This window comes from Mustela lutreola, chromosome 3 (assembly GCF_030435805.1).
Source record: "Mustela lutreola isolate mMusLut2 chromosome 3, mMusLut2.pri, whole genome shotgun sequence".
Lineage (NCBI taxonomy): Eukaryota > Metazoa > Chordata > Mammalia > Carnivora > Mustelidae > Mustela > Mustela lutreola.
In genome coordinates, this window is record NC_081292.1 from 112,587,392 (window position 1) to 112,613,836 (window position 26,445).

Genomic DNA, 26,445 nt, shown 5'->3' on the forward strand with positions numbered 1-26,445 from the left:
CTTAACGGTACTCCACGAATGCCTGTTGAACTGGGCAAACACCATATAAAAGTCAAAACCTGCTGCCTCCACAGCCTCTCCAGGCCTTCAGAAGGTTTATTAGAAAGCAATACGTGCTCTCTCTCAACATCCTGTCTCGGTGATTGATGATATGGGAGATGATTAAAGATTCTCAAACTCGGAGTCTTTAATATATTGGTAGTAATCCCTTCAAATAAATCACACGTAAGTAATAAGTTAAGGACGCCATTCAAAAACTACAAAGGAAGTCAAGACCTATTTACTAGGACTTGTCAGAATGGGAATTTATTCTCGTTACCCGAAATGTGATACAGATCTTCCTCGACTTAAGATGGGGTTATGTTTCAATAAAGCCATTGTGTGTTGAATATATCATAAGATGCAAATGCATTTTACTACACCTGACACCCCAAACGTCACAGCTTAGCCTCACATACCTTAAATGTGCTCAGAACACTTACATTAGCCCACAATTGGGCAAAATCATCTAACACAAGCCTAAATTATAATAAAGTATTGGCTAGCTCGTGTAATTGAATTCTGTAGTTGAAATTTAGAAACAGGGGTGCCTGGATGGCTCAGTCGGTTAAGCATCTGCCTTTGGCTCAGGTCATGATTCCAGGGTCCTGGGATCAAGCCCTGCATCAGGCTCCCTGCTCTGTAGGGAGCCTGCTTCTCCTTCTGCCTGCCATTCCCCTTGCTTGAGCTCTCTGTCTATCAGATCAGTAAATAAAATCTTTCAAAAAAAGAAAAAATAAATAAAATCAGATACAGACCAGATATGTGGGTACACTGTGGCTAGACGTGTATCTGTTGTTTGCCCTCGTGATCATGTGGCCGGATGGGAGCTGCTACTGCCCAGCATCAGAAGAGGATCTTACCACATATCGCTACTCAAATTCAAAATTCCGAGTACAGTTTCTACTGAAGGGGTATCATTTTTGCACCATCATAAAATAAAAAATTCTAAGTTGAACCTTCTCAAGTCAGGGACTGTCTGTACCAGATCGTGTTTCAAACTTGCTTCTCGAATGACTCTTTTTGTTTTGATGATAGCTCAGTTTTAATGAATTGCATTTGGCAAGAAAACAGCTAAATCTGTTTGCAGTACATGAATTTCACTCTGTATTATCATATTGGTGTCCATGGTCACATCTGTGAGACCAAAGAAAAACAAATAGCTTTGGAGAAAAACCACCAATGAACCCTGGAGTAAGTCTGAGACTGGGCATTTTTTTGGTGTGCTGGTCAAATTGAAAAACGTCTAAACTAAATTTTTTAGTTTCATTGAAAAAGACTTTTCCACCCAGAATTTCAAGCATTTTAATAAAAGAAATTTTAAAAGTGCCATGTTAGCAGTAACTTCTAATACAGTAGAAAGATTCAAAGTTAGAAAACAGAATTTCTGCTCACCTGAAGCAGAAAAAGCAGACAGGTGATTTACCTTATAAACTTACCCAATATCCCCATTAGGACAACACTTTCAGGAAGATTTCTCTGGTCTAATCTTACGGTGGCATTTCATTATTTCTCATTATTCATTTTTATTTATTTTTTAACATGTATATTTGAGAGCCTTCTATGTACTGAGTGCTGGGAACACCACAGCGACCCCAACCAGATGAGGTCCTTCCTATCCGGGAACTAATACAAATGGGCAAGGGAGAGAACGATAACCAAACCCCACGGTCCATCCTGTAAAACTGTGGCAGAGGTGATGTAGGGCAGACGCATGATCGGAGATCAGACCAAGACTAGGAGATCAAGAAGGAACTCTAGGAGGAATTGATCATTAACTCTGGAGATGTGGAAACGAAGCAGGTGAAGAGGACTCCAGCAGCTAACCTCTGTAGCTTAGACTAGACGTAGCAGTAGTGGGGGATGGGTAAATTTGAGAGATTTTCTCTTACCAACTTCCATTGCCCAACCCACACCCTCCACCCCTCTCTTCTAAATAGCTTCACTTCCATCTGCATTGATTTTCTTGCCTGCTTAATGCTCCCCACTGCAGGACCAGCTTTTAGTGCTATACTTTATAATAAAGATTCCATGTGCATTTGTGTTATGAATGAGTAGTTCCCACTTTCATTATGCTCTTCCCTGCACCATAAAATTCTTCCAATTCAATCCATCCACTGACACTTACAATAACCCCATAAGGTAGGCAAAACCGGGATTTATTCCCCAGTGGTGGCTTGAGGATGCAACCAACTCCTCTAGTCAACAGTAGAATGAACGGTTGCTGGTCTGACTCAATGGGGAGACTAAAGGTGGCTTCTCTGGGAGCCTTGGTGAACTCAAGCCTGGGTTTCTCAGACTTGGAGTGCAAGCCATTTTCCCTGCAGACTATTTCTCTGGAGGACACTTGGGTCCCGTGATATTTAAGAAAATCTCATTTTAGCCATTTCACTTAGACAACAATCTGAAATTAGAAATAACACTCACAACTTTGTTAAGTGAAACAAGTTTCTGCTAATATTCAGCAACTATTCCCACTGGATTTTTTCAGCTGGGTTACTTACCACAGGGGAGATGCCCTCTTGTCCTAATTATAGAAACAAACAGGGATGTTGGGTGGCACAAAACTGTCTCTGACACTTTCTCCAACCAGCCAAATTGAGAACAGAAACCAAGAATCTTAGAGTTAAAAAGATTCTTGGCAGATATCCAGTCCACTTCCTTGGCCCTTTGGTCAATATCACCGTACATGCACGTGTGTCCCTGTATCCAAAAATGTTACATCTGAATCATCCTTCTGGTAGTTCAAAGGTTCATGCCCGCAATGCTGCCTCTGCTCAAAATGGTTCAGAAATCTCCTCTTTGGGAATGGTCTTAAGAATTGCTGTATAAGCTGTAGGAAAAAGCATTAACTTTGGAATCAACACGTCATGATTCCTTTCAACCAGAATGACTTCAGACTGGGGTCCACATGACAAATAGCATTTGTCAGTGAGCAAATATACCCTCAAAGAACAAATATTTGCTCTCACTAAAGACCATCAAGGAAATGTGGTTATAGGTGTTGCCGGCTACAAGGATGCTCCCAAAATAATAGCAGTATCACTCTTCTGGATACAGAGCTTCCAAGGAATCATATTCACCTGGATGTAGAAGTCCTAGTGTCTGAGCTTCAAGAAAACATCTCCTGTCACATCAAGGTCACATTATGGACCTCGTTTTTTCTTCAGCTTCCCAAGGTTCTGACCACTGTCATCATCTTGTCTCTTCTTGCCCAACACTGTCTGCATCAAATACCCACCATCTACAAGGTCTGCACATAAAAAACTTAAGACAACTTTAGGGACAAGAATGAAATCACTGTCTAACATTTTCCTCTCAGTGTTTATGAATACATGGGAAGTGGCCATAGCCTGCATACACTGATTTAACTATAAAGACCAAAATACGTGACTCTTAAAATCATCCACTGGCAATTAGCTCACTGTATGAGGAGATGGGGAGTGTGAAAGCTGTTTATCTTACCCAAGAAAGCATGATTTTAAGTCTTATTTTAAAAATAAGAAACAAAAACAAAGATAGACTACACCTTCAGAATTTTTCAGGGAAGACAGCTCTCCTCGGCTCATCCTGTCTTAGTAAATACAGACCTTTGGATCCAGTCATTTTTACCTCTAAAACTTTTCAAAGAAATAAGCTGGAAATGTTCATGTTTTATCTAAAAGTATGCTTATCACAGAGATATTTAGGAATGAAAAAATGAAACCTTGCCTTTATATAAATCAAGAGGTTGATTAAACAAATTATCATGTAAATGTTGGCATAATATTTTGCCATGGCTAGAAATCATGTTTTTGTAAAGAATTTAATGACAAGAGGAAAGGCTCCCCTCCACAAGCTCTAAGAAGGACATAGCCCAAAACCCAAGCATCTTTCCAGTTTAAGCAGTCACTCTCCTCTTCAGAATCACTTCTGTCTTAAAATGTACCTATAGGATTCTAATTTATAGACATGACTGACTGACAACACAGAGAAGCTAATACCATCAAAGGAAGTTCAGTACAGAATTTTCATCTTATTACTCACATTTCTCATGAGGACAGGACATACCACATCAAGCAAGGCCACAGGAAGGAGGACCAGTTCTGGCCAGGGACTCAAAGGGTCAAGTGGAAAGCATGACCCAGAGCCTTTCCTGTGTTTTCCACAGGAACAGGTTAGGATTAACTCATTTAAAAAACATCAGTGGGGTCTGCATTATAAAGGTTATCTATAGTTGTCTGGTTCTTGGTCTCAGCAGATTAGGGCAGAGAATTCTTACCACCTGGAGTGTAAGAATCAGACAGAGGAGGTGGTTCTCAGTGAGGGCTCTGGACAAGTTAGTTGGTGAATGAAAAGCATGCTCTTTGGGGTGAGCCCTTTGACATCTCTAAGAAATGACTAGTCCTAAAAGGGGCAGTCTCTCCCCAGTCAGTGTGGCCTCAAACGCCAGATCATCTAGAATACGAAAAATGAGAAAATGTAGTTAACACAACCCTATGAAGAAATAGCTGCCCCCAGAACCTCCAGACCATGGAAGAAAGCCTGTACTTACCCTAGGCATGTTTATCTACTCCTTTTAAGAACTAGTCCGACTAACTAACCCTTTTGGCCTCATTCAGGACACCATGTCCCCAGATCTCCAATCCTTCAGGTAACAGATGCAACTCTGATACAATCTATGGCCCTCTGCTTTTTTAATTTGACCTTGGATTAAGGGGGCCCACCATTTTACTCATCTCTGCACCTGCCACAACTCCTTGTACTTTGTACAACATTCACCTCTTCAAAGGAGGCAGTTCAGAACACAATGTCTGACAGCTGGTGGATTATAAAAGAGTTCTGCAAGAGAGGGTGGGCATCGAGGGAGTAGTATATATATTTCCAAGCTGGCAAGATTTGTTGGGCATATATACATGGACTTGTGCATTATTCCCAGTTGAGGTTCCAATGCTTTTAATACACTCTATTGCTCCACACACAGATAAAGACCTGTGCTTAAAACAATTTTGCCAGACTGCCAGATTACCTAGACCAAGGGGAAAAAGGGCATGGTAGGGGTATAGTTGGAAGAGTAAAAGGAATTCACCCAGGAAAGGGGCGAATGGGGATAAAAAACAAAACAACAACAAAAAAAAAACCTTACAACTGGCATAGCCCAGTCAGAGCTCTAGAAATGGTATTTGTCTAACAGATGAGTGCTGCAGCCACTCTATGGGAACACATGACACAGACGAACATTGTATGCGATTAGGCCAACATGGCGCCATTCACATTTGGAGGCTTGTTAGACAATTTCACATTCTTCTGGAGTTCAGCCAACTGATGGGCTGTGACATGAGATAATCGGTGTCACTGATGTGTGAAGGTCCTGTAAGAGATGACAGGCAGACTGTGAGGAAACAGGCATCCCAGGGTCTCTATGTATGAGCAGGCAGAATAAATGCATGTACTAACATGATGCCCATTTGCAAAACGACAGCCTGTTTCAGCAAGCTGACAGCAACAACAATTTTTCTGAAGTGTTGCTCCTAATGATTTGGAAAAGAGAAAAAGGAACTGCATTTTCTTTCTGGAGCCAGTGACAGGCAATGAGTACTACTGCTTTTCTGTTTAGGAAAAGTGAATATTTAGGGGAAAGTGAAATATATATACATTTTTAGTGACTTTTCAGGTTTCAGAGCATGAAAGTTGCAATAGGTAGCATGGAGAATGTCTTATCATTTTCCCTATGGCTTTCCACAGCCCCATATCAAGCCAAGTCCTGGCTGAGAAGCCCTCACTCATAATTCTCACTTCCATATCTCTCATTCACTCCTCAACCCATCCTACTCTGGCTTCTCTGAGCCAAGGTCACTGATGGCCTCCTAACTGTCAGATCCAGTAAACATATTTGTTCTAGTTGCCATTGCTGCTGCATTTATAAGACTCCATTGACATGTGTCTGGTTTGGGAAAACTTGACAATCCAAGGGAGACTTCTCTTATCATGAAATTAAAGATTTACTTCAGGCTTTTGAAGCCCCAGGGGCAAGAGGGCAGGAATCACTTCCAGCTCCAATAGCCTGACAGGGCACACACTGAAAGGGGCAGGAGGGCTGAGTACAGACTTGGAAAGCTAGATTCCCTGGAGGCGTTAGTCTTTGGAACAAGTATGACAATTTTCCAGGAAGACAGACAAAGTAATCGTCATCCTAAAATGTTAAATGCAGCATATTTACATACACATTTGTTTTTCTCTTTTTTTTCAAAGTCCTTGTATTACTTCTATGTAAAGGAAGTAGGTTTTAATTGGTGGAGTCTGGACTATGAATTTGGTTAGGGCCTGGGATTGGGTCGTGTACTGAACATAGGACTCAGCCAAAAGTTACTGGTTTATATTGTGAAATCTGAAAATGCCCCTCAGTCACAAAGTCCTATCCAATTGCCATGTACCTAAGTTAAACATGTTTCTGTTCTTTCCCTTTTGCCCCTTTCCCAGGTCACTCCTACTTCTCTTCTTTAGGAAGCCTTCCCTGCCCACCCCTCCCAAGCCTGGAGTGGGTGACTCTCCCGTCACCCCCTGCCTCACATTGTTGCAGACCTTCAAAAGGATCATTAGGAGCTAGTCAGTTGAGTTTGGCCTAGTTGACTGAAAAACCATTGATGATGAAGATAGTATGTCTTATTCATCTCTAGTGCCAAATGCAGGGTCTGGCAATGAGTAGGGACTCAATAAATTTTTGCATAATTAATGAAGGAAATAGTATTATTTAGTATTATTACTACTAATAGTATTACTAGTCAACAATAGCACCAATCGGAGTCCATAAATGTCCTCAAATGAAAATGCTGAACTGGATGGGTTCTGGTCAAGATGGCAGAGGAGTAGCAGACTGAGATCATATCACGTTGCAGGAGTTCAGCTAGATAGTTATCAAACCATTCTGAACACCTACAAACCCAACAGGAGATCGAAGAGAAGAAGAGCACCAATTCTAGAAAGAGAAAATCAACCACTTTCTGAAAGGTAGGACGTGCGAAGAGGTGCATCTGAAGTGACAGGAAGACAGATCACAGGGGGAGGAGCCGCTCCTGGCAAGTGGTGGAGCAATGGAGCTCAAAATCCAAACTTTTAGAAGTCTGCTGCACTGAGGGACATCCCTCCGGAGGCTAAGTGTGGGTGGAACCCTCATGAGGACAGTGTAGTCTCAGGTCCCCTGAGGTCAAAGAAGGATCAGGGGTGTCTGAGCATAGCAGAGATCACAGATATGAGAACGGGGAAGCCAGCTGCAGAGACGGAGCAGAGGAGTAAGCACTCAGCTCGGGGTTACCTGAAACTGTGATCCACAGCACAATCACGTCACTGCTCTTTGAGCAGGGACCCACAAGTGGCAGACCTGGGGAGACTCACCTTCCACCTCTGGAGGCAGGAATCTGCTGGGTTTGGAGACTCCAAAGGGGCTGTATGCCAAAGACAGAAACACTCAGTCACAGGCTAGGTGAGCTCAGAGCGCAGCTGGAGACCAGAAAGACAGGAGTGATTAAGCGCTTTTCTCCAAGGGCACACTGAGGAGTGGGGCCCTGAGCTCTCATCTCCCTTAGGTCAGAGACTGGGAAGCCATATATATATATATTTTTTTTAATTTTTAAAAAATTTTTAAAACTTTTTACCCCCTTTCTTCTCCCCTTGATTTGGGATCTCTTTTGATTTGGTTAATGCACATTTGTCTGGGGTCTTAGACATCCTTTTAGTATTTTATTCTCTCATTCATATATTCTTATCTGGATAAAAGGACAGGCAGAGAAACTCGCCACAAAAAAAAAAGAAAAAAGAAAAAGAGGCAGTACCAAAGGTTAGGGACCTAATCAATACAGACATGAATACTATGTCAGATCTAGAGTTCAGAATGATGATTCTCAAAGTGCTAGATGGGATATAAAAAGGCATGGAAGATATTAGAGAAGCCCTGTCTGGAGAAATAAAACCCTTTCTGGAGAAATGAAAGAACTAAAATCTAACCAAGCTGAAATCAAAAAAGCTGTTAATAAGGTACATCAAAAATGGAGACTCTTATAGCCAGGATAAATGAGGCAGAAGAGAGAATTAGTGATATAGAAGAACAAGTGACAGAGAATAAAGAAGCTGAGCAAAAGAGAGACAAACAACTACTGGTCCATGAGGGGAGAATTCGAGAGATAAGTGATACCATAAGATGAAACAATATTAGAATAATTGGGATTCCAGAAGGAGAAGAAAGAGAGAGGGGGCAGAAGGTATATTGGAGCAAATTATATTAATTTTATATATACATATATATTAGACTGGTGAATAGAATGAGCCACCCACTTGATTTTGGGTGTGTTTTGGTCTGTTAGAAGATACTATCTCCCAAAATTTTAAAAAAGAAAAACTTACATATATACAAAAATAAGGGTAAACATGATGAAGGGTTGGAATATGACTGTAAAGATGAAAATTTTTTAACAATTCTAAAAAAGGAATTGATAAGTTGGTTGGAAAAAATAATCCTGAAAGCAGCCCAGGACAAGAAGTCTGTAGCATACAATGGTAAAAATATTAGATTGGTGCAGACTTATCCACAGAGACCCTGGCAGGATAGAAAGAACTGGAATGATATATTCAGAGCACTAATTGAGGAAAAACATGCAGCCAAAAACACTATATCCAGCTAGGCTATCATTGAAAATAGAAGGAAAGATTAAAAGCTTCCAGGACAAACAAAAACTAAAAGAATTTGTAAACACCAAGCCAGCCCAACAGGAAATATTGAAAGGGGTCCTCTAAGCAAAGAGAAAGCCTGAAAGTAGTAGACCAGAAAGGAACAGAGACAATATACAGTAACAGTCACCTTACAGGCAATACAATGGCACTAAATACCTATCTTTCAATAGTTCCCCTGAATGTAAATGGGCTAAAGGTCCCAATCAAAAGACACAGGGTATCAGAATGGATAAAAAACAAAACCCATCAATATGCTGCCTACAAGAAACTCATTTTAGACCCAAAGACACCTCCAGACTTAAAGTGAGGGGGTGGAAACCAATTACCATGCTAATGGACATCAAAAGAAAGCTGGAGTGGCAATCCTTATATCAGATCAATTAGATTTTAAGCCAAAGACTATAATAAGAGAAAGGGTCTGTCCAACAAGAAGATCTAACAATTTTAAATATATATGCCTCTAACATGGAAACAGCCAATTATATAAACCAATTAATAATAAAATCAAAGAAACACATCAATGATAATACAATAGTAGTAGGGGACTTTAAGACCACCCTCACTCAAATGGACAGATCATCCAAGCAAAAGATCAACAAGGAAATAAAGGCCTTAAATGACACAATGGACCAGAGGGACATCAAAAATATATTCAGAACATTCCATCCCAAAGAAACAGAATACACATTCTTCTCTAGTGCACATGGAACATTCTCCAGAATAGATCACATCCAGGGTCACAAATCAGGTCTCAACTGATACCAAAAGATTGGGATCATTCCCTGCATATTTTCAGACCACAATGCTCTGAAGCTGGAACTCAATCACAAGAGGAAAGTTGGAAAAAACCCAAATACATGGAGGCTAAAGAGCATCCTACTAAAGAATGAATGGGTCAACCAAGGAAATTAAAGAAGAATTTTTTAAAATTCATGGAAACAAATGATAATGAAAACACAACGGTTCAAAATCTGTGGAACACAGCAAAGCTAGTCCTGAGAGGGAAATATATAGCGGTACAAGCCTTTCTCAAGAAACAAGAAAGGTCTCAAATACAAAGCCTAACCCTGCACCTAAAGGACCTGGAGAAACAACAGCAAAGAAAGTCTGAACCAGCAGGAGAAGAGAAATAATAAAGATCAGAGCAGAAATCAATGAAATAGAAACCAAAAAAACATTAGAACAAATCAACGAAACTAGGAGCTGGTTCTTTGAAAGAATTAATAAGATTGATAAACTCCTGGCCAGACTGATGAAAAAGAAAAGAGAACGGACCCAAACAAATAAAATCATGAAAGAAAGAGAAGAGATCACAACCAACACAAAAGAAATACAAACAATTATAAGAATATATTATGAGCAACTATACACCAGCAAATTTGACAATCTGGAATAAATGGATGCATTCCTAGAGACATATAAACTACCAAAACTGAACCAGGAAGAAATAGAAAACCTGAACAGACCCATAACCAGTAAGGAGACTGAAGCAGTCATCAAAATTTTTCCCAACAAACAAGAGCCCATGGCCCGATGGCTTCCCAGGGGAATTCTACCAAACATTTAAAGAAGAATTAATACCTATTCCCCTGAAACTGTTCCAAAAAATAGAAATGGAAGGAAAACTTCCAAACTCATTTTATGAGGCCAGCATTATCTTGATCCCCAAACCATACAAAGACCCCATCAAAAAAGGGAATTACAGACCAATATCCTTGATGAACACAGATGCAAAAATTCTCACCAAAATGCTAGCCAATAGCATCCAAAAGTACATTAAAAGGATGGTTCACCACGACCAAGTGGCATTTATTCCGGGCTGCAAGGTTGGTTCAACATCCACAAATCAATCAATGTGATAGAACACATCAATAAAAGAAAGAACAAGAACCATATGACACTCTCAGTAGATGTTGAAAAAGCATTTGACAAAGTACAGCATCCCTTCCATATCAAAACTCTTCAAAGTGTAGGGATAGAGGACACATACCTCAATATCATCGAAGCCACTTATGAAAAACCCACCGCAAATATCATTCTCAATGGAAAAAAACTGAAAGCTTTTCCGCTAAGGTCAGGAACACAGCAGGGATGTCCATTATCACCACTGCTATTCAACATAGTACTAGAAGTTCTAGCCTCAGCAATCAGACAACAAAAGGAAATTAAAGGCATCCAAATCTCCAAAGGAGAAGTCAAACTATCACTCTTTGCAGATGATATGATACTTTATGTGGAAAACCTAAAAGGCTCCACTCCAAATCTGCTAGAACTTGTACAGGAATTTGGTAAAGTGTCAGGATATAAAATGAATGTACAGAAATCAGTTGCATTTCTATATACCAACAGCAAGACAGAAGAAAGAGAAATTAAGGAGTTGATCCCATTTATGGTTGCACCCAAAACCATAAGATACCTAGGAATAAACCTAACCAAAGAGGCAAAGAATTGGTACTCAGAAAACTATAACGTGCTCATGAAAGAAACTGAGGAAGACACAAAGAAATCGAAAAATGTTCCTTGCCCATGGATTAGAAGAACAAATATTGTGAAAATGTCTATGCTACCTAAAACAATCTATACATTTAATGCAATCCCTATCAAAACATCATCAACTTTTTTCAACATATGGAACAAATAATCCTAAAATTTATATGGAACCAGAAAAGACCTCAAATAGCCAGAGGAATGTTAAAAAAAGAACGCCAATGTTGGTGACATCAAACTCCAGACTTCAAGCTCTATTACAAATCTGTCATCATGAAGACAGTATGGTACTGGCACAAAAACAGACACATAAGTCAATGGAGCAGAATAGAGAGCCCAGAAATGGACTCTCAACTCTATGGTCAGCTAATCTTCAACAAGGCAGGTAAGAAATCCAACAGAAAAAAGACAGTCTCTTCAACAAATGGTGTTGGGAAAATTGGACAGTCACATGCAGAAAAATGAAACTGGACCATGTCCTTATACCACACACAAAAAGACTCCAAATGAATGAAAGACCTCAGTGTGAGAAAGGCATCCATCAAAATCCTTGAGGAGAACACAGGCACCAACCTCTTCGACCTCAGTTGCAGCAACTTCTTCCTAAAAACATTGTCAAAAGCAAGGGAAGCAAGGGCAAAAATGAACTATTGGGACTTCATCAAGATCAAAAGCTTTTGCACAGAAAAGGAAACAGTCAACAAAACCAAAGACAACTGACAAAATGGGAGAAGATATTTGTAAATGATGTTTCAAATAAAGGGATAGTACCCAAAATCTATAAAGAACTTATCAAACTCAACACCCAAAGAACAAAATAATCCAGTCAAGAAATGGGCAGAGGACATGAACAGACATTTCTGCAAAGAAGACATTCAGATGGCCAACAGACACATGAAAAAATGCTCCACATCACTTGGCATCAGGAAAATACAAATCAAAACCACAATGAGATACTACCTCACACCAGTCAAAATGGCTAAAATTAACAATCAGGAAATGACAGATGCTGGCGAGAATGCAGAGAAAGGGGAACCTTCCTACACTGTTGGTGGGAATGCAAGCTAGTGCAACCACTCTGGAAAACAGCATGGAGGTTTCTCAAAAAGTTGAAAATAGAGCTCCCCTATGACCCAGCAATCGCAATACTGGGTATTTACCCTAAAGATAAAAACGTAGTGATCCGAAGGAGCACGTGCACCCGAATGTTTATAGCGGCAATGTCCACAATAGCCAAACTATGGAAAGAACCTAGATGTCCATCAACAGATGAATGGATTAAAAAGAAATGAAATCAAAAGAAATGAAATCTTGTCATTTGCGATGATTGGATGGAACTAGAGGGTTTTATGCTGAGCAAAATAAGTCAATCAGAGAAAGACAATTATCATATGATCTCCCTGATATGAGGAATTTGAGAGGCAGTGTGGGGGTTTGGGGGATAGGGAAGGAAAAAATGAAACAAGATGGGATCAGGAGGGAGATAAACCATAAGAGACTCTTAATCTCACAAAACAAACTGAGGGTTGCTGGGGGAGGGGGATAGGGAGATGGTGGTTGGGTTAGGGACATTGGGGAGGGTATGTGCTATGGTAAGTGCTGTGAAGTGTGTAAGCCTGAGAATTCACAGGCCTGTACCCCTGGGGCTAATAATACATTACATGTTAATTAAAAAAGAAAGAAAAAAAAGAAGAAAGAAAGAAAATGCTGAACTGTTGAATGCCATGAGATGTGCAAGTGAAATTACTGAGCCATTAGGAACCACAGATTTTAATGCTGTACATTGAAAATATGCTCAGTACAGGAAAAATACAAGTCCTCAAATTAGTTTAATGCCACTTGTGCTGATAACACAGATCTGCTGTCTTCATTTAGCTCCCCAGCAATAGGTTACAAGAACACCATTTGAAAGGGTGTCATATTCTTTTACTGAATATTCAATAAAAGTATAATAAAATTGAAATGCGGAAGTCCATAAGAAACTTTGTACATCTTTGTTATTCATTCCACCTTGAAGAAAAATCTTATTTCCAAAGAACTTAAATGAATGTCTTCTGTTCTAATCTCTCCAATAATGTTCAATGCCATGTGATACAGACCCCCCAATGCCATTCCGAGAAATGAGCACTCTTTCTCTGCAAAATAAGAAATTCTAGATATTTCATAAACCCACTATCTGCCAGAAACAAAGGAACCAGGCTATACCTACGTTCTTGAGAAGGGCCAAAGGCCTTGGTCATGGCAAGAAGAGAATGGAGGATATACCCTGGAGCAAGCACTGGGAGAGATAATAAATACATGCATTGAACAAATCAGGATTAGTGGTTAAGTTATCTCAGTACTTCCAAGAAGTCGCTTTCCCTCATTTCTCAATCTAACAGTGGACAGAGTGGGTGGGGCCAGTAGGGAGAGTCTTCAGATCCCTTTGTTTCTCTAGGATTCTCCAAAATTACTTCTCCTTTCCTCCTATTTCCTCAACAAACCCTCTAAGTTCTCCTGAGAACTTGAGCTTTATATAAACCAATAGGCTACTTCTATCCACGTCACACTGTCGCTCTCCTGAATCAATGCACTGAGTCATTTGCTTGCAAGAAGAGGAATGCAGAAAGGAAGACATGGCCCAATTCACATCTCGATCAAGATCAGAAAGCCACACACCTAAGTACACGGAAATGGATTTCTGGATGTCTCTTAAAAGTGAAGCACATAAACCAGGTCCTTGGGTGTAACGTTTGTGCAGTTTTATTAGTGGTAAAGATGCTCTCATGTTTCTGAAGGCCTGCTCAATCCTGAGTGGCTGCCAGACTTCCGGGTGAGCATATGGAATTCTAACCTTGTATGTCATCTCAGGGCTTTTGCTGAGTGAACCAGACAGCCCAGAAGTCCCACCGGCATGATTGGGACCAAAGCTCTCACCTTGTCTGCAGATGGACATCAATCCAATTTGCTCGCCTTTTGGAGTTATCTGCTCCCTGCCACTCCTCTTTGGGAAGTGGAAATGAAGCCCCCTCGTGAGTCATGGACATGACAGATTCTTCAGTAACCGACAGTGACAGAACAAGACTCACAGGTGGGTGTAAAGAGGAACGAGCTACCCAAGCCCCAGCCAAGCACCACCAGAGTCTCCTATGGAGAATGATGTGAGCAAATCTCATTTTGATTTGTAAAAGAAAATGTCAATCATGGAGGGGTGGGGGGTGATGTTAAATCCAACTGCTTTTTCCTTTCAAACTGTCACATAATTTAATCATCTTCCTTATTAAGCTGAGAAGAGCTGACCTTTTGAAATCCTCCTACAAGCAGAAATATTTAAAAGCAAAATACTTTCCAAGTACCAAAGAGCTACATGTTATCCATGCGTGTTCCTCTCTGCTCTATGGAATTTGCTACAATCTCAGGTCAAGCATCTGTGCTGTGGCTGCATGTCTGTGAGATCATTCTCAAAGAGCCTCTTACATGTTCTGCCTGCGGGTAGGTACATTCGCAAACCCTGGCTCATGTTACCTCTCAGGTAGGAATTATTATCGCCACCTTATAAGTGAATCATCTGTAGCTCAGAGAGGTTAACTAGCTTTCCCAAGGTCACACAGCTTGTAAGAGCCCAGTAGGCAGGAGTCATGCATGCCTGCAACTCTTATCACATGTAATCTAATGCACTTAGAGGAGACTCTTAATGAAATGGTGAAACAGGCTGCTATCCTTGTCCCTTTCCTACCCTTCCAGATCCTCTGCACCCCTCAAACAATCTCCCCACAGGGACAGGAAAATGCCTAGCTTCCTAAAACCTAATATGCCTCTGGCCAAAGCTTTGATTTGCCAATTTAAAGTAAGCAGGCCTGACCAGAAGGCCAATATCTCTATTTCCTTTGGGCCCCTGGGCTGCTTCTCTGTGTTCTCATCCCGCCCCTATCTCCACTACAATACGTAAGCGTTACCTTGTCAGTTTATCCTAACACACATATCTGGAGTCAGGTATGGAGGGCTTCAAGATTTAATCCAACCCCTTCCTTCATTTTTTTAAAGATGGGAAAACACTGACACAGAGAGAGCTGGTGACTTGGCTAAGGCCACCAGAGACCAGACCCTTGTCTCCAACCCCAGCCCATCACTCTGAGCTCACACCACAGTGCTCTTCGATGTATGTCAAAGCCACTGTGTCCACTCTCTGAGGATAACCATGTGTTCCCCCGACCTTTAAACTTGGGGTAAGGCCTAAGATTTTGTTCATATTGAAGGGAATTTCTGACATCAGTCATCCAGTGGGAGAAGTGCTTGCCTCTAAAATCACGCCATTATGAATCTTGTGTCCTTATTGCTAAGTCAATATGGAGCGCCTCAGGAGAAGGAGATGGACAAGCAGGAGTGGCAAGGACAGCCAAGGGTCCTTTTCCATTCCTGCCCATCACCTTAGGTTTCCGGGTCAGCCCTATTTCTAGAGGTTCTGAGTGGAAGATTTGATGTCCCAATGTTGGCCTGGCACATTCAACTTCACCCCTAATCCTAAGCTTCTAGTACCCTAAAAACTCCCACATGCATGCAGACAGAGCCTTTGGTCGTAATCAGTCAGTCTCATGCCTCCATCCTTAGCATGGGGCAGAAGCTGAAGGAAGCTGGATGTGCTGCTCAAGAAAAGAGAAGCAGGGAGGGGAGGGGTGCCTTAGATCATGAGAGGAGTCACAGGCCAGGGCCAGAGGAAACAGAAGTCCTGGGAGACTGCACCACTTGAGACTCTGGGGGGTTTATCTGTAAGCATGTATGTGCATGTGCACACACACACACACACATGCGCACGCATGTGCAAGCATTAGAACCTCAATGATATTTCATGTCCGTATGGATTTGTGCTTAGCTGTGTGCATGCTCATGTGTGTGGTGAGGGTGAGATGAAATGACAATGGGAAAAGCTGTCAACCCTAATGCCATTATAGGTAGAAAAGCATTAACAAAAATGAGAAAAGAAATCCCTCTAGAAGTGGTGTGAATGGGTGAAGCAATGGGGTGCCAATTGGAAAAGCACACTCCTGATTTGAAGCCAATCAGCTCACACTCCTATCAAATGTGGACTATTATATTGAGTACCCTGGAGGGTCCTTGTGATGAATACTGACAGTCAGCCCTGGGTCTGTTGCACAGCAAGGGCTCAATGAATGTTGACCCCAGTGTGCTGGCAGGGTAAGGGGTCAGCAATAAGGAATATGGAAGGAAGAGAACAGGTTGCCTCCTTGCCCCTCAGACCTGAAGAAGGTAGACATTGATGGATTTAAAATCTAAAATTCTTTTACTAAGTGTCTCTCCACATTTCCAAGATTTAGTAACAAATTCAGGAGAAAACCGTAATCTGGTCCCTTCTTCTAAATGCTCTAAACTTGTAGTGGCTTTTGCTGGTGCTCTCAGCCCAGAGAGCCTGCTCAGAGCAGACCGGGTGAGAGCCCAGGACCTTGGAGGCAGCAAGCAAGAGAAAACCCTTCCAAGGGAAATCAGGTTCTTACCAATCACTGCTAACTATGCCACGAAAGGGAGAACACGCTTTCAATTACCAAATGTCAGCTCTAATCCTCACTTATGAGCGCTAGAAATAAAATGGTGCGATAATTAGGCAATCTGCAGGAAAACTGACAAATATATTCCCAATACAAATGATTTACTGAGCCAGCCTGGCCACAGCCTGGCTTCACTTCTTAATGGAAGTTGTAAAAACGGTGCCCCGGGCTTCGATAATCACAAACCACGGACGAAGCAATAGATGAGGAAGCATTTTGGAGACTCTAAAATATCTCCAATTATTGGAGATTTCTCCAAAATGATTGCCAATCTGCTTAGGTGGCCTATTAAATGATTGTATAATGGTATGCCAGCAAGGACCTCTCACCAGGGAAAGCCATTTGGGAGATAAGAAGAGGTTAAGCGTCACAGTGAGGGCATGCAGTGGTAGAGCTAGGAAGAAACCCAAATGCCCTGATTTCCAGTCTTTTCCACAATTCCCCATAGACTCCCCTATTAACAAGATATAATCAAACGTGGACCATTAACCTCCATTACTTCCCACTTGAAAGCTAAGCCAATCAATATGTTACTGTCACTGGCAAGGTGATCATTTGGTTGCAGTTACTCTTGATCAGAAAATTAATGAGTTGGGTAATATGGAATGAAACGTGCAGCCCATTCTATTCTTGGGCACAATATGGATAGGAAAGGCCAGGTGAGAACCGGGGAGTCTGAGGGATGGTATTTTCGCAGGACGATGCTTGCGGTAGTAGCACATGATTTTTCTCTAGCAGGGTCACTCAAACTCTCCGGATACCCTGCCTAGTAAGAGCAAGAAAGCCTGGAGGTAACAAAGATTGTAAAATTAAGACTGAATAAAGAAGATTGAGGATGCAAGAAATGGTAGAAATAGAAAAATAACATGAAAGAGAAGATTTGCAATAAAAGACAAACACATTCTTAAGTCAAAAGAAGTGTACAAGTTAATGAAATACTTAACTCATAGTCATTATGAGTTTGCAAATGAGCAGTGATAATCCTAAACCATAATTTATACTACTTCATTTCAGATATGGAATAGAGACTCCCCGAAGCAGTGATTGGTAAACTATTTTGGATGACTGATTCTTTGCAAATGGAATGACACCTCATGATCCAGTCCCCAGGCAAGTTCACATCTACACATATACATAAAGTGCTGTATGTATTTTCAGGGTATCCAAAGACCTTTTTGAAAGTTTATCACTGGAACCCAGGATATGGCACCTTGCACTAGATGAAGAAGTTTTAACCAATTATATAAGTATAAATATACACCCCAAGGTCCTGAAGTTTTTTTAGCCTTGAGTTTCTCAAAAATTCTGTTCTAAATATATCTTTGGTGAGAAGGTCCATCAACCTGAGATGGAGCCTAAGTTGCTGTCCATCCTCAAAATTTCCCATGTGTTACATTGCACATATTCTCAACAATCCCATGATTTTTTTAGCTGTCTGGCCTGCTTCCTGAGCAGAGGCATCTCTTCTTCTCTAATAGGTCCGTGTGTGTGTGTGTGTGTGCACGCGTGTATGCACATGGGGACATGTGAATGTATGTTCGTGATGCAATATGCAAGACATAATCTTTGTGAGGATCAGTTTCTTGCTCTGTATTTTGTGAATTCCAGTATCTTTCTATTTATTTCAGAGTTGCTGAGAAAATAAAATGACATCATGGATTGGAACATTCTTTTAAACACGTATAAAGAACCATAAAAAATGCATGACATTGTCATTATTAGTGTCACCATATCATTATAATTAAGTGTGATACTTAAATGCAATTTGCAAGCCTCAGTGCAATTTCAGGAAGTTAGTCTAAATGTTTGTCCGCTTATAAAATCAAGGTGCTACGCAATTCCAGCCACATTAACGACATTGGCAACACCCTCTGGTTCAGAAGAAGAATTTGGTCATAGCCTGGGCTGACTTTACAAGCTAAAGAACAGTTCTGTTCCCACAGGGCTGACAGTGAATTCATGGGGCATGGCTATCCTAGGTGTCAGTCCCCAGCATCTGCTCTGAATTGGTGCCCCAATTGTAGTGGTCACTAAATATTTTTTTATATTCTACCTGGCATTAGCTACATGTGAAATACGGTGCTGGGTACTACAGAGGGGAGAAACAGATTTGTAAGACATGGTCCACATTCCCAAAACAGGTAGGAGCCTGATTGGGGAAACTCAGCCCATTAATAATAACAAAAGGTATTTAGTATTTACTTCTGTGGATAAGATACTTCATTGGGTCAGAAGAGGAAGTCACTTCTGGAAGGGTTGATGACCAGATTCACTGTAGTCCCAAAGAATGCTAACCCGAGGTTAGTGGTCACCTGTCAGAGAGACACACTCGCACCAGCATTAAAAAGGGACAGAGAAAGCGAGAGTCTGCATTATTTTACAGATGACTTCTTCCTCCCCCTATTTCCAGGCAGAGATTTAATTAATTTAGAAGGGTAATTTGCAAAGTTCTCTAAGACCTCCAGCCATCAGGTGCCACAAGGAAGATAAGTGCTATGCCTACTGTATCTATTTTGGTGCTGTGGGTAATGCACCATTATATTAGATCGACGCGGCCCTCATTTCACGCTACCAATTTCTGTTCTGTTAATTCTTTACTTAAATCTGCTAAGTACCTCTTCATTTGCCTTACCACTGTTATAATTTAATATGTACAACCAGAGTTGGAGTTTAATTGTTTCTTGAGTGAGCTAAAATCCAATATTTGTAAAATGCATCCATTTAAATGAAACCCCAGGAAGGGTCTGGCTGCTTCCTGCCACCCTGTCTCTGATGCTTTTGTTCCACTCCTCTGGAGCCTCCCTGCTTCACAACAGTGATTCCATTAGCCCAAGAAGGCCTCCACCGCCTGGGGACAGCCCTGCCCATGGCCTTGCATACCCGCCTGCCCTAGCCTCCTTGCTCCCTCCCTTGATCCCAAGAACTGAATGCGGCAGGAAAAATATATTAATGGACGAGTGCCACCAGCTTGTCCCCTTACCATCCACTAAGGAGAACCTGGCTTTGCTTCCTTGCAACAAGAAGCAAGAGTCTAGCTGATTTTCACCAAACTGAAGAGATGCAGGAAAGACAAGTAAGAAAGACATAGAAGCAAACAAGTCCATGTGAGTCCTCAGAGCTGAAGCAGGAGGGCGAGAACCAGCCCCTGGACAGGAGTCAGAGAAAGAGAAGGAAAAGGAACAGGGCTTTGAAAATTTGGCACTGTGCTTTGAAGGTAATCCTTCTCTGGCATTTTCTCAAGATTGAAGTCAAGACTTAATTGCTTTTTAAGTATTATTATATGTTGGGCCGGAATTTCTTTGAATGAGATGCCGCAAAGACGATGGGCCTCAGGGTAACTTACAAAGCAGACTCTTTGTGGAACTAAAGATTCAGAATGCATTTCCATTTCATATCTGAGGCACAGAGCAAAGCAGTATCAGGGCCTTGCAGCTCCTCTTCCCAGGCAGGATTAGGCTGGCCAGAAGACAGCGTCCTCAGAGGCTCTCCAGGCTGTATTTTCTCTCTCACGCCAGCAAGTTTACACATCCAATCCAGTCAGTCAGGCCGGAACTCAAGAGCCTCCAGAGTCATCTCCTGTATGTGGCCAGAGAGACATCAGCCTCCCTTTCTTCCATCACCTACCCCTAACCATTCCCAACAAATTGTCCCAAGATACCCTTCTGGAAAACTCTCCCATATACTCATCATTCTTCCTTCAGGTCACCACCCTCCATGAGCCTGCCCAAGTCACTTCAGTGAACATTTTTACTCTTTCCAAAAGCTAGAGTTCCATTGTCTTTAATTTATTGGAAAATGATTCCACTGGGTAAGAGGCGATAAGGCAGTAACACCCAGAAATAATTAAAAGGTAAGGTTGGTTCTACATGAAGTTTCAAAACATTGGTAACACTGAGCCACTAACTGAATCCAATACTCAGACAGAACCCTTGTCCGTAGTTACCTGTGGCAGAATAATGGCCCCTAAAATGTGTCCATGTCCTAATCCCTGCAACCTGTGAATATGTTACTTTATGTGGAATAGGGGAATTAAAGTTTCACATGGAAGTAAGGTCACTATTCAGCTGACCTTGAAATGTGGAGGTGAACCTGAATTATCCAAGCAGGTCCAATGTCATCATCAAGGTCCTTAAGAGGAGAAGAGGGATACACAAGTAAGGGGCCCAGAGAAAAAGCAGCATGGGACGGCCATCACATGCTGTTGCTGACTGTGAAGATGGAGGAGGAGTCTATGAGCCAATCAACATGGGTGGCCTCTAGAAGCTGGAGAACGTGAAGGCATAGATTCTCCCCTAGAGCCTCCAGAAGGAATGCAGCCCTGTGAGCACCCTGATTTGAGTCGAGTGAGACCCATTGTAGGACTTCTGATCTCCGGAACTGGAAGACAGTAAATTTGGGTGGCTTCAAGCCACTACATTTGTGTTAAGTTGCTACTGTGGCAATAGAAAACTAACACAGCACCCCCCCGCCCAACCCCACTGCCCTGCCTTCCTGAGACCCCAGCCCTCAAACACAAGCTCTCTCATCAGCAGCTTGGAACTAGAGAAAACCCTTGCTCACATTTTCACACACAAAAAAACTTTGCTGTCTGCATGGGGCTAGCAGAGTTCTGTGGGCTCAATAATACAGCACGTTTAGGGTTTAAAGAGCTCTGTTGGCAAACCTGGGAACCTAATTATCACTGTTTTTGAGAAAATAAATAGTACTGAACAGCTTACTTTCTAATGAATATTTGGAATATTTGGAATCCCTCACGTTGGTGGATTCCATGGTGCCTGGGATCTGTGCAGATGGTTCACTAAGAACTGTCAGTTTCAGACTCCAGACATGCAGAAGGCCAAATCATTATTCATTTTTCTGAAAGTTGAATCCTGGAGAAAAAAAAAAATCCAGAAAAACAATCTGCTTTAACAGAGGCCTGTACACAGCATGAAGCTGAGGCCCAGACAGGACGTTTCCTTAAGAAAACAAAACAAAACAAAAATCTCAGAAAGCCCATCACTGAGTACCGTATCGAGAAACTAAATCACTGCACCACATTGCTCGACCTCTCGAGCTCGAGACCACTCGTACCTCTAAGGCCGTTCTGCAAGGGGGCCCGTTGAACCACTCCTGGAAACTCTTCCTCAGAATTATATAAACTAGAACGTCAATCTAGACTCACACTTCGTCAAACAACTGGGCCTGGTATGATAGAGCACGTGCCATACCCATATGCCCTCTGGTGTTCAAATCAAATCGTTAAATAGGTATTTAACAACCTATTTTATTCTTCCTTTAAAAGGAGCCTGAACTTACGTCTGCTTTCCTCCACCAGCCCCAGCTCTCATCTGCCGACGCTTCTTCATTATTCCTAATTTCCCCTTTCACTCTCAGAACCGCGCCAGTGGGATGACAAAGTATATGGTCCAAAAACCTCACTTACAGTTTTCTCATATATTCTCTAAGTTGGAATACAACGCCTTGCAGTTTCCTCTAGGTCTGGTGAAACCTGCATGTTTCAGAGCTGACTCCATGGGGCAACAAGAAGAAGAGGGTATTAAGTGAGAAGCAGATGATTTGGTGTATATATGAATCACATATAATATGCATATGATATATATAATACATATATATACATATGATATATATATTACATATATATAAATGTGCTGAGTTGCATTCTATCACTAATTTACATATATAATTTATGTGCTATGTATTTATATATAAAATAAATAATTTATTTATTTTTATATAATTTATATAGTATATATATTAGTGATAGAATGCAACTAAGTGCCAAAGCCATGCCTGACTCTGTGTGTGTGTGTGATAAAAATAAACTCACTCTCCAGTCCTTCCATTCCTAAGTCCCAGCCCTAAGCCATGAGCCTTATCACCAGCAACTTGGAGCTAGAAGAAATTCTTATTCATTGTTAGTCAGGAATTTAAGCATATTTCCCCAGAAAAACATTGTTTAGGCTAGTAGAGCTCTGAGGAGTCAATAGTACAAATAATATAATTATATCATTTTCTGTACATAATATATAATTATATAGCAATCTCATATATCATATACTTTATATATATTATAAATATAATAAGGATGACACACTATGGCTAGGGGGCAAAGCAAAAAGCTAAAAGGTGTTGGCGAAGATGACAAGGATGTCCATTTTTACCATTTATATTCAACATCACACTGGAGTTCTAGTGAAGACTATTAGGCAAGAAAAAGATACAAAAGGCATCCACATTTAAAAAGAAGTAAAACTATGTCTTTTTTGTAAGTGACTTGATTTTGTACATAGAAAATTCTATGAGTACTGCTGATGAGGTCCTATGGGGGAAAAAAAGGAAAATTCTATGAAGTACACAAAATAAAAAGAATACTAGAGGTAACAAATGAGTTCAGCAAGATTACAGGATATAAGATCAATGTACAAAACTCACCTGTATTTCCATGCAGTAGCAAAGAACAATCCAAAAATAAAATTTTGGATCATATTTTGGATAAATAAAAATAAAATTAAATAAAACAATCCAAAACAATCCAAAAATAAAATTTTGGATAAAAATTTTGGATAAAATTTTGGCATCATAAAGAATAAAATACTTAGAAATGAAATTTAACCAAAAAGTGAAACACATTTGCACTAGAAAACTACTAAATATGATTGAGAAAAATTAAAGAACACCTAAATGAGTGGAAATATATCCAATATTCATGGAGTGAACGACAATATTACTAAGATAGCAAAATTCCCCAAACTGATTTGCAGATTCAACACAATCCCTTTGAAAATCTCAGCTGCCTTTTTTGAAGAAATTGACAAGCTGATCTTAAAATTTATGTAGGAATCCAAAGGACTCAGGATAACCAAAACAATCTTAAAAAGAAACAAATTTGGAGGACCCAAACCTCCCCCATTTCAAAACTTGTGACAAAGGTACAATAATCAACACTGCTTGATGCTGGCATAATGATAGATTAAATAAATACAGTAGAATTCAGAATCTAGAAATAAATACATACATTTATGGGCAATTGATTTTCAACAAGTACCAAGACAATTCAGTTGGAAACAAGTCTTACTAACAAACAGGGATAAAACAACTGAACATCCACATGCAAAAGAATGAAATTGGACCCCTACCTAATACCATATACAGACATTCTATACACACCATATTAAAAATATACCAAATGAATCAAAGATCTATATGTAAGAGCTAAAAGTATTAAACAGTTGCAAAAAAGCATAGGAGCACATCTTTGTGACCTCACATTAGACAGTGTTTCTTAGACATAACAGCAAAAGCACAAATTAAAAAAACAATAAATAAATTGACGTCACAAAAATTAAGAATACCTACTATTTCAAAAATGAAAAGAAAAAAGGAAAGACAACACACAGGATGAGAGAAAATACTTGTAATTCATATAACTGATAGAGGTCTAATACACTTAAAATGTAAAGAACTGTTATGACTCAATAATTGGGGCATCTGGGTGGCTCAGTAGGTTAAGGCCTCTGCCTTCAGCTCAGGTCATGATCTGAGTGTCCTGGGATCGAGCCCCGCATTGGGCTCTCTCCTCAGCAGGGAGCCTGCTTCCTCCTCTCTCTGCCTGCCTCTCTGCCTACTTGTGATCTCTGCCTATCAAATAAAGTCTTAAAAAAGAAAAAGATAAATAACACGATTACAAACTGGGCAAATAAGCTGAAAAGACGTTTCTGCAAATAACATATAAAAATGGCCAATAAGACATGAAAAGATGCTCAACATGATCATTTCCTAGCGAAATGCAAGTCAAAATCATGAGATACCTCCCCACATCCACAATGATAGCTATAATCTAAAAGAGACATTAGCAAGTGCTGGCGAGAATGTGAAGAATGTGAAACCCTCACACACTCTTGGTGGAAATGCATAATGGTGCAACTACTGTGGAAAACATTTTGGCTATTCCACAAAAAGCCAAACATGGAATTACCATATGATGTAGCCATTCTTCTCCTAGGTCTATACCCAAGAGAACAGAAAGCATGTCCACTCAAAAACTTGTGCATTCATGTATATATCAACATATGTTTATGTCATATTTCTATCAGTTCATAATGGCCAAAAAGAGAGGGAAAACCAAAATACCCATCATGAATACATATATAAGATGTAATATATTCACACAATGGAATATTATTCAGCCATACAAAGGAATGAGGTACGGACACAGGCCACAACACAGATAACCTTGAAAACATTATGCTAAGTGAAAGACATCAGTCGCAGAAAGTCACATATGATTCCATTTATATGATGTGTCCAGAACAGACAAATGTAGAGAGACAGAAAGTAGACAAGAGGTCACCAGGGCCTGTGGGATAGGAAAGAATAGGAGTGACTATTAACAGGTATGGGGTTTCTTTTGGGGTGATGAAAGTGTTCTGGGATCATATAGTGATGGTCACACAACTCTCTGCATATACTCAACCACTGAAATATGTACTTTAAAAGAACGAATTGTATGATTAGTGATTTATATCTCAATTTCCTTTAAAAAGAAAAGAAATAGAAGTGATAGCAGCATCTCTCTCAAAAGGTTGCTGTGAAGATTAAAAATAAAGAAAGACATACAAAGCAATTAGCACAGTGCCAGAATGAATGATAATGGGGGGTGTTATCATCTCAGGAAGGATCTGGTGCTCACAGGCTGAAGGCCTAAATTTAAAACCCAAGAGTGATCCATATGCATTTTGCTTTATTTTTTTTCTCCCCCTTCTTTTTCCCCCCCACACTCCTGCCCCGCTGTTCCCAGCCTTTCTGGATCTGGCCCTAGTTCCAAGCTCTTCTTTCCAATTCCTCCCAGGTACCTGCATCTCACTCTCAGTAATCTCTGACAGCCTTCTCTCCTGCTTCACAGGCAAAATCAGGATGTGTCAAATCGGTCCCAAGTAGCCGCATCTCCTGACATACAGCACCAGCCAGCACAGAGACTCAGCCAACACCCACCCACACAACACGACAGAAACCTCAGCTGGTGGCGCGAAGAGAGGAGATAATTTTGGAAATGAGGAGCCTATGTCATCATTTTAATGAAATAATAAAAGTTTTTGATTTGCACCCATTTGCAATGTTACTGTGCACAGACAAGCTTCTCAGAGGTGGTGATTCATCAGTCAGCCGTCCCACCGTGAGCAGGGGAGAAACAAATCTCCATGCCGTACACATCATAAAAATGGAAATCAAGGAGGCTGTTCATTAATGCAGATTAGTTTCAAGCTTGGCATGGCTTTGCTCTGCCGAGATGCATACATACAGGAGAAATTCTCAGTGGGCCTTGAGTCCTTGTAATATATAGTCCTTATTACCTTGCTGACTAATGAACCTTCACCCTCAAGAGAGGCAACTTGTGATCGCCCATGTTTCCTTGCAGATGGACCAGGGATCAGAGATGCCTGGAACCAGCTTCCCCAGCAGACCCTCTGCTCCTGGCCACCAAACCTCTGGTCCATCTCTGCCATCCTAAGCTGGTTTGCTCTTCCCAAAATGAAAGAAGGATTTGTATTCAGGGTCTCCGCAGCTCCTCTTCAAGCAGGCACGTGAGCACCAAGTAATCGAATGAGCTAATTAACAAAAGGAATTCATGGCTGAAGATGCCCGCATGTGCTATCCCTCAGTATCAGCATACAAT